The 9,366-nt window shown below is 43.5% G+C and overlaps 1 protein-coding gene across 3 annotated transcripts in view; it reads left to right on the forward strand.

Annotated features, from left to right (window-relative positions):
• LOC116849809 (transmembrane protein 132E) overlaps nt 1–9,366 on the forward strand; it is a 176,642-nt gene that overhangs the window by 49,557 nt on the left and 117,719 nt on the right. The gene's annotated exons all lie outside the window — the stretch shown is intronic.

Genomic DNA, 9,366 nt, shown 5'->3' on the forward strand with positions numbered 1-9,366 from the left:
TATTTTTTCATTTTTTGAACTTATAATTCAACTTACGGATTTGTCCTTTTGGAACAATGTTTGGAACAACTAGAACAATCTATATCGGTATCGGAATGCTTTATTTTCAAAAAATGAGGTGCCAGGTCAAAAATATTTTTTCATTTTTTGAACTTATAATTCAACTTACGGATTTGTCCTTTTGGAACAATGTTTGGAACAATTAGAACAATCTATTGCGGTATCAGAATGTTCGATTATCGAAAAGTGGAGTGCCAGCTCAAAAAATCATTTTTTTTGTTTTATTCGAAAACCGTTTCGAATGAAGCAATATCACTTTGGAACAATGTGGTACAAAGTCAGAACAATCTGGAACAACTTTCAAAATTATAAATTTCAAAAAGTGGGGTGCCAACTTCATACACTCTCTATGTAACGTAGTTATCCGCCTACGCAAGTATCGGTTTTAAGTGTCCTAGATTTCCTTCTCATAATCGCCTTTTTGTATATTTTACTGCGCCTGTCACGGCTGCCTCTTTCTAACGTTGTTCGCGACTAAGTTATGAAACACAGACGGAAAGAACAAATTATAATACTAAACGAATACTAAACACCTCTATGCTAATGTTACTCGCCCACATGAGCATCGGTTTTAAATGTCCTCGATTTCGCTCTTATAATCGCTTTTTTATATATTTTATTTTATCGCATTTACATCACACGATTTTCCTACGAAACACACACTATAAAACCTATGAAACACACACGGAGGGAAAACAAACTATAATACCAACATATACCAAATACCTGTACGGTAATATCGTTACTGCCTCCCCCTTCCCCTCCCATGCAAGTATCGGTTCGACATATGCACGATTTCGCTCTCACAGTGGCCTTTTCATATATATATTTTACCACATCTGTCACGACCGTCTCTCTGACGGCGCTCGCGACCAAGCTATAAAACAAAGAGAGGAAAAACAGAACGAACTATAATACCCACGAATATCGCGAATGCCCCTACGGTGATTTCATCCGGCCACGCCAAGTATCGGTTTTAAATGGACGGCTAAATGATCGCGGGGGAGAAAAAAGCGCGATCGGATCGGGGTTCGATTCGGGACCTGTCGCCTGTACGAAGCGCATTCACGAGCGCGAACTTTCGGTTTTTATCGGCGGCCATTGTCGACTTTTTTGCGCTATCGACGGGCCCGCGAAACGACTCGGCAAAAATGCGGCGCGACGCGGGCGTCCCGCGGGACACCTCGGCGTTTCCCGCTGGCGGAAAACCGCGCGGTCGCTTGTCGTACAAGCTGCGAACGGGGCGAATCTGAATAAAGCGCCGCGCGATGCCGGCACGATTCCCCGAGTGACACTAAAACAGCCAAACGAGCGGTAAAATTCTTGTTGGTCCGCGATCGTTATCGTAAAATCCGCAGACAGAGAGAGAGAGAGAGAGAGAGAGAGAGAGAGAGAGATGTAGGGAATAAAAAGAGGGAGAGAAGAGAGAAAGAAAGAGAGAGAGGGAGAGAAGTATGTAGGGAATAAAAAGAGGGAGAGAGCGCTCTGGTGTTCTTAATATAATACGTTGGCGTACACTTGAAACTTCCGGGGACAGAATTGCGAATGTATATTGCAAGCGAGAGAGAGGGGGGGAGAGAGTCATTCGCGCGAACGCGATATCATTTGTTAAAAAACGCGACGCGTCTTGCCGCCGTCTCAAAGTTGGGGAATGCATAATACGGCCGCGACCAACAACAGGCGCGCGTAAAAGCGCGCTTTGTAATAACATGGACTGGGAAACACTTCGCGGTGGCTCGTAACCGCTGCGGCTTTCCCGGGCGACCGCGACGAGATCTCGTATGCCTGTGGAGAAACGCGACTTTTTTACGATTTAACGTGCGCAAGTCTCGGTGTAGCTTTGAGTTTCACTCTCGTTGTCGTCGTCGCGACCTAAACAAACGTTGAAGATGTGTCATTTTTTTTTTAGGTGCGACGTGTGCTTCAATTTACTCGCCGTAAACGTCGCCCTGTCTCGGGTGAAATATTGTCTTCAAGTCCAGACGAAATATTCCGAATTTTCATTCCCGTCAATTTTTGATGCTTTTTAACCCTTTCGCTATCAATGTTATTTTTGAAGGTGCAATTTTTTTGCTTCCACTTCATTGAATACATTATTATGTGGTTTTAGCAGAAGGATTAAAAGTTTTATTTTTGACGCCAAAAGAATAGGGCCGAAACACTGATGTCCAATTGAGGTTTCTGAGAGAACATATTTAGCATATCTCGATAAGCAGAGTGGCAATTGATGTGTTCTGAATGCCAAAAAAGCTGTTTATTCAATTGAATGAGATTACTATTAATAGTAGGAGAAATATATGTCCAGGACGTTCATGTCCCATTAAAAGGATTAAAATCTCTCGCGCGCCTCTTCTTTTGACAAGACGACAGAAGATCAGCATAAAAATCAAAGCGCTGAAAAAGATTTCACAACCTAATATATTAACTTAAATCTAAATTAGTTCATTTAAATATAGTAAATGATTAATTTCACGAAAAATTAAGGTTTTAAGAAAATGTATATTTTTCTACTTGCAAAATGTTTTACATTGATATAACTAATAGTATCCACCAAATAAATATTTCTTATTTTTTTGATAGTTTTCCTCTCATATGTGATGAGCTTGAACGAAATTTCTTTACGCTTGATACACACGTTTGATTAAATTGTTCATGATTCTGATTCGAGTGCTACTTGTATGCTACTTGTATGTTGATGAAAACGGAGGGTGCTTCGCGACGGAAGTTTGCGGCAGGACGAAATTCCGCGTTAATGATCCCGTCGCGCGCGATCCCTATTCTCGAAAGTCCGCGAGCGCGCTCCAAATCCGTAACTCGGAGAAAGTCGAGCAACCGTTTTGCATCCGCAACTCGTCGTTTGCAAAATACGCGATAGTAGACGACGTGCGCGCGCTTCCTCGAATGCGCCCGCGTTCTGACACATTTTAATACGGCCGCCGTTTATAAAACTCACAATGTCCTCATGAATTATTCTTCGCGGGCGAGAGGGTGCAGGGACGGGCTTCTTGCTTCCGTTTTCCATCGAACAAAGTAAACGTTATGTTAATATCGCGCTCTCACGGGCCATTTGAGAGATGATGGCGGAGCAAAATGATTTTAAAGCGCGACGCCCGCTCCTGCGGCTATCTCTTTTATACCGTGCGATGATCGTACGCCGCCCTCATTATTTTACAGTACAGCCGACCGATTTCGTCCATTTCGTATTTATTCGCGCATCTCGCGCAGTTGCGGACGGAATGCTGTCTTTCCTCGTGACCTACCTTCACGTGACTTTATTTTTGATTTTCCGAATGAGATGCATTTTAAATTATATCACAGAGACCGTCGCATATGCATCAACCGCGAGAGGGGAGAGAGGAGAGCAGCCCGAGTAAATAGGTCATTTCAGAAATGTGTTTCTACAATAATGAGATTTGCCGCGGGAATTCGCAAGAGCCGCGAATATTTCCGTGGGAAGTCATTATTTTCGCGCGCGCTCACTTTTCACGGAGAAAATCGTTCACGTGAGAAGTATTCTGCGCGCTGAAATATCCATTTCTGTACCGGAATTTTTTATCGAGTATGTGCAATCCGATTTCGAGCTGGTAAGAGAAAAATGAGAGATAAAGAGAAGGAAAGTGTAAAAATAGTTAATTTTAACAAAATTTTCACAGAATAATCTCGACAATTCAAATTCTTTAATTGCACAATGTTTTACCGATTTCTTCTTTTGTTCAATATACATGCTCGTATATCGGAGATTGGAGGAGGTGTTCCGTATCGTCGCCTTTGCCGAGCTCGGGAGAGAAGGGCGATGGCCGTATTATCGAGTAATGCACCACCGTCGCAATTTTGTCGCGTCATAACGGATCGAGTGTTCCTACGTGGTTCTGAAATTGCAGTTTTCTATCACGCAGCTCGAAACGCGGAAGACCGCGGAGATCTGGCACGACATCTCGTACAGTCCGTACGTTCGCATGTATCCATATAACACAGATTATCAGATGTACATATGTACTATACGTTCTCGAGAAGAAAGACAGAGAGAGGGGGTGGGAGGGAGAGAGAGAGACGCAGGCGGAAACGAAAAGCCGGCGTATATATCTTTCTTTCGGCCGGCTTTTACGAGCAGCCGACTGTACATACATGGTGTCTGACGCAAGACATACAAAACCAGGTGTAAAGGCACAGCATGTCAACCTCTGAGTGCGAGGACCTCGTGGCATTCTGCAGACAACGTGAAATTTTGAGATATTAAAAGAAAAAGATTGGCGGACCTCAGAGCGCGCGTGACGTTGTGGAACGAGCTCTGTAGACGCGAGCTCACGGAAAATGGCTGAGACTCGCAACTGTCCCTTAAATAAAAGTATCTGGACATATCTGACTTCTTGCTGATTGGTTTAGTTTTCTGTTTGATCGAAAATAGGCTGGATTATCATATAAAGAGTTTCTACAGCACTCTAGGGACTTTTCTGCAGAATAAATCGTTATTTTATACGATAAATCGCTATTTTAGAAGATAAATATGGAGAAACTTTATTTCTTAAATTAATTTCTTAGAAAATTAAAAGATCTATTTTTTTTAAATCAATAATATTACAAAAATAAATGTATAGCAAAGTTTCTTTTAAAGATGAACTCGAGTCGAGTTTTCGTCGAGTAAACATTTTTGATAAGTGAAACAAATGCGGACGCTATTTTTTATAAATAATTAAACGTTGTCTAGACTTTTATTTGAGGAATTCTACTTGCATTGTTTCTCAGCGACACGTGTATGACACGCTCACTATACGTCGAGAAACAATTATCTACAGAAAGGCGGAAGTCAATCAGAACTCGCGTTTGCGGTCAGGTGGTAGTCGACAGTTTCTGTTTTTCTACCAGCCTGAGTTCCGCTTGGCTTTTGCTTTTTTGTTTTCTGCTCTTCAAGATCTGATTCCCTTACTCCACCCTCAGTTGTAAACCGATAGCCACTGTCGTTAAGAGACAGTCGCGCCTCAGCTATTTTCGATGAGACAAAGCTCTTACAACGTCGCGCGCTCTAATTCGCCAATTTTCTTTTTTTAAAGTCTCGAAATTTCACCTAGTTGTTGGCAAAATGCCAGGGGCTCTTCATGCTCAGGTTTGCGTGTTCTATCTTCACATATGATTTCGCATGTTTTGCATCAGACATCCTGTATATCAGAAGCAGAGTAAAGCAATAATAGCAGTCCCTGCTATTATCTCTCATTTTGCTCTTTTTCTTTAAATTACACATATTTACAGTTGTTTTAAATTGCACTTTATATTCGTCGGAAGCATAAAACTCGTGCTTCAAATTGCAGATGCAAGCCAAGGTTTCTCATCAATTTTTAATGTGCACTTCAAACACAATAAACGACATCACTTTCGCGTGATTATGTTGTCTGGTCCTTATTGTACAGAAGGACAATTTCAAATTCATTGGAAGCGCGGAAATTTTCTCTTTCCAACAGTTTTGGTTTCAAATCGCCACGACGCTTACAAGTGGGCTTATTGATATCGATTCGCGCTTCTCGATCAGCTGGTGCTATCGACGTGTGATAGGTAATAATGCGGGCCACAAGAACAATAGTTTTGCAACTATTGTTTCCAGGAAACTACATTGCGCTGTATCAATGCACAATCGCACAATCAATGATCTATCAATACACAGTCCGGCATAATAGCTTTAACATATCCGCTAGGATTAGTTCCAAACGAATTTCTCGATTACGCGCGATATGTATACATATTCGTGCATTTCTGTAACAGTTAATTATTTCGAGGAAACGCGGTCTCGTCGGAACAATCAACAGTTATAATGATTATCATTAGATACACTGAGAGAACAAATATTTACAAGAGAATAGAACAACGAAACACTTACTGTAACCAGTATAAAATATTTTTCAAGTAAGAAAACCTGCATTTTCTTAAAGCCTTAGCTGTTCGTGGGAGCAATCGCTTATTCCATCTAAATAAAAGAATTTAGATTTAAATTAATGTATTAGTATCCATTGCGAATAAGTATCTTTCTATTTCTTAGATACTTCTTTTAGTGTAGACATGAAACACCTTTCGGATTGCGACACTTGAAGGCCGACACGACTCACGTCAAGGTTTTTCGGGTATGCTCGCAACGTCGACCATTGAGCTTACATTTGAGCTTTCTGCGGTGCAGATAATTCCCTTAATCAAGATTAAGCTTGTCTAAGCGACTTCATTTGTTCGCAACTGCGTGTAGAATAATTGATAGACGCTGCGGCAATATCGACTCGTGATTGCGATTCGTGATTACGGCCGGAGATCCGTGGCAATTATCACGGGACACGGGATGCTATCGTGAGCACACAGAGTACGCGCTTGCAATACGGAGCGATGATTATCATTAAAGTATCAAGCGATGCGTGCGATCACTGCTTTCGCGCCTCGATCGTTGCGCGCTCAATGTGTGTATTTCCCCGTCCTCTTCTCCGGCTCCTGCTCTCTCGCTGTTCTCTTGGAAACAGGGATACGAACGTGGGACGGTGTCACGAGGGAGGGGACGGGGAGGGGGCAAAAAGAGAGGCATTTCGACCGGCAAGAAATCAGGAGGGCTGGTAGTGTGGCGCGGCGAAGTGATTAATCGCGCGCTGCGACGCGCCAGAGCGAGACTCTCACGATCGTTAGGTGGAGAGCATCCATTATCGAATTACGCTACACTCGTCGGATTCTTACTCGATCGTGCCTGTTCCGCGGTTCTAAGAGCCGCAGTGCAATTCACTTCGCGATGCCGTTCGATCGTTTCACAGTCGCGCGCCTCGTCACGATATTTCCCTCGCCTTGATTCTCCGCCTCTTACGTCGACGTATTTCGCCCACCTCGCGTGTTTCTCCTTTGACTTTTCCTTCTTATCGTATAATATATATATAATATATATATATCCGACATTGTGTTTTGAAAAATGTGCATGTAAAGGGGACAATTACCAAGCCCGGGTTGATGCGGGATGACAAATAACGCACTGTCGCACGCGTCGATGAGACACTGAGTCGCGCTTTTAAGAGTGCGCGCGACCTCTCGTGTGAAGCCGCGTACGTATGAGCGTAATCGCGTCGCGTTTTGCATTTTGAAATTTTCATATCCGCGCCTCTTGCATCTCTCACGTCTCCAGACTCTCTCTCATAATCTCTCTCTTCCCCTCTCGGCCAATCCGGCGTCTGTGGACGCGATTTCGTTTGCGTACCTCGCGTAGCGTACCGCGAGCGCGCATTTGTATGCATGCGCGTCTATGCGAGTTCATCGCGGTGTGACGTGAATCCGCCGGTCCTCGTCGTCGTCGTCCTCCTCCTTCTCGTCGTCGTCGTTCTTGATTCTCGCCCGGGTCTTCTCCATCCCCGGTTTCGTTCATACATTTGCACATGCAACGCGACATCTGTCCAATATCTGCTGACAATCCACGGGGTCTCCTCCATTCTGCTCTTCTGCATTCTCTCCTCTCCTCTCTCTCTCTCTCTCTCTCTCTCTCTCTTTCTCTGTGTCTTCCGTCTCCTTCCTCTTCCCTGTATCCTCCACCTGCTCTTATTCGCTGCCGGCCGCGCTTCCGCTTGATTTATAGCGCGAACGTAAACGAGAGTGCGGACGTACGCGAACGTGATGTATGCGATACACTACAGCGATACGAGGGCGCGAGGATTCGACGCCACTCCTCCTTAATGCGAAAAGAATGACCCGCTCCTCGCCGTGCGGTCGAGATCGCTAATCCAATCGGGACGGAATAAAAGGGATAATCGAGGTAATAAAGGTCCGAAAATGGAATATCGCGAGCGCGCGGCGTGATGAAAAATTCATCGTCATTTCGTACGCAGTAGCTGGCGCGGCCAATGGCGTCGTTGTAGCTTTGCAGCGGAGCGCGACAGGGGAAGGAAAATCGCGCGCGAGATATACTCCGTCTGTTCCTTGCGAAATGAAAGTATCGGATAAATCGCTTATCTATCCTCACTTATTTACCGGCGAGCGGATCTCGTCTGCTTCATCTCTTGGGCGGAATCGAAATGAGAGTTATACATTTTTAAATATACTTTTGTTAATTCTCTGCAGGCTATTCAGCTGAAGTGAGGAGGATGGGCCAACAAGAGCTCTTATTGATCCATCATTCTTGCTCTGTGATTGAGAATCATACGCTGAGAAAAAAGGAACGGTAATGCGATGGGATCAACGAGACTGCGCTTGTGGAATTCGTGCGAGTCTAGTCGCGATCGAATTTCGTACAATCGCTGCGATGATTTATCAATTGATTTAATGGCTGCGTTCAACAGAGAAAGCAGCTGCTTCGCAACTGCTGTTACACTCGCGAATCCGATTGGTGTATGCCCGTAATCTTGACCGAACTTAAGAGCATACACCAATCGGATTCACGAATTTTACAACAGCTGCAAAGCAGCTTTCTCTGCGCGGTCAATGATTGCGATTTGACCGGCAATTGTTGGTTTCAGCGCGATGCATCGATTGCTTCAACGCGCAATTTATCCAATGACAACACGATGTTTCCTCGAACGAGGATGATTGCCGTTTTTGTCGATCCAGTCACTTTTATCTCAGTGTAGGGTAACGTTCCCTTACGACGGACAATTTGATTTTGCTGACACTTCTCTCTCGCGTATATCGCACAGAAAAGGAGGGATATACTCTTATCTAGAAAATATATTTATTTTAGACACGTTAATCTTCAGATGAGATCACATAGCGTTAAACGAAGATAAGTTGCGAGAAAATATTTTGTGCGATTCAACAAAGAAAAAGCTGCGTCCTTATCCGCAAATAATTTTCATTAGTGGAATGCACGAGATAGTAGACTGAGAATATAATGCTTTTGAATGGTGTGTTGTATTTTAGGTTTCTCTATATCCACTTAAAACTAATATACTCAGATAAATAATTATTGTTTTATATAGAAGCGACGATGTATATAATCCTGTTAGAATAATTTTATCGTATTTAAACAATTATTTGTTGGATTGAATGTAAAATGTAATCTCCGTTTAACGCCATATAATCTCATTTGAGGATTAACACACACACACATGTCAGGAATAAAAATATTTCCCAAACAAGAATACCCCTTTCTTTCCGCGCAGGATGCACGCGCGCAACGATGCATTCGCCTGTATGTGTTTGCGCACATGTATATGCGTGTGTACGCGTAGTCGTTAGATACACACTGGGAAGTTAAACATGCTTAAAGTAAATTTCCACATTACGCTGCTTAAGGTGTCTTAAGCGTTTACACGAGTTATTTGCCAGTTATGTCGCGCAAGTTCCGCGAAAGTCTCCCCCCCCCCCCCCCCC

Source organism: Odontomachus brunneus, unplaced genomic scaffold (assembly GCF_010583005.1).
Source record: "Odontomachus brunneus isolate Ranch 3 - 2012 unplaced genomic scaffold, Obru_v1 Obru_scaffold_126, whole genome shotgun sequence".
Classification (NCBI taxonomy): Eukaryota; Metazoa; Arthropoda; class Insecta; order Hymenoptera; family Formicidae; genus Odontomachus; species Odontomachus brunneus.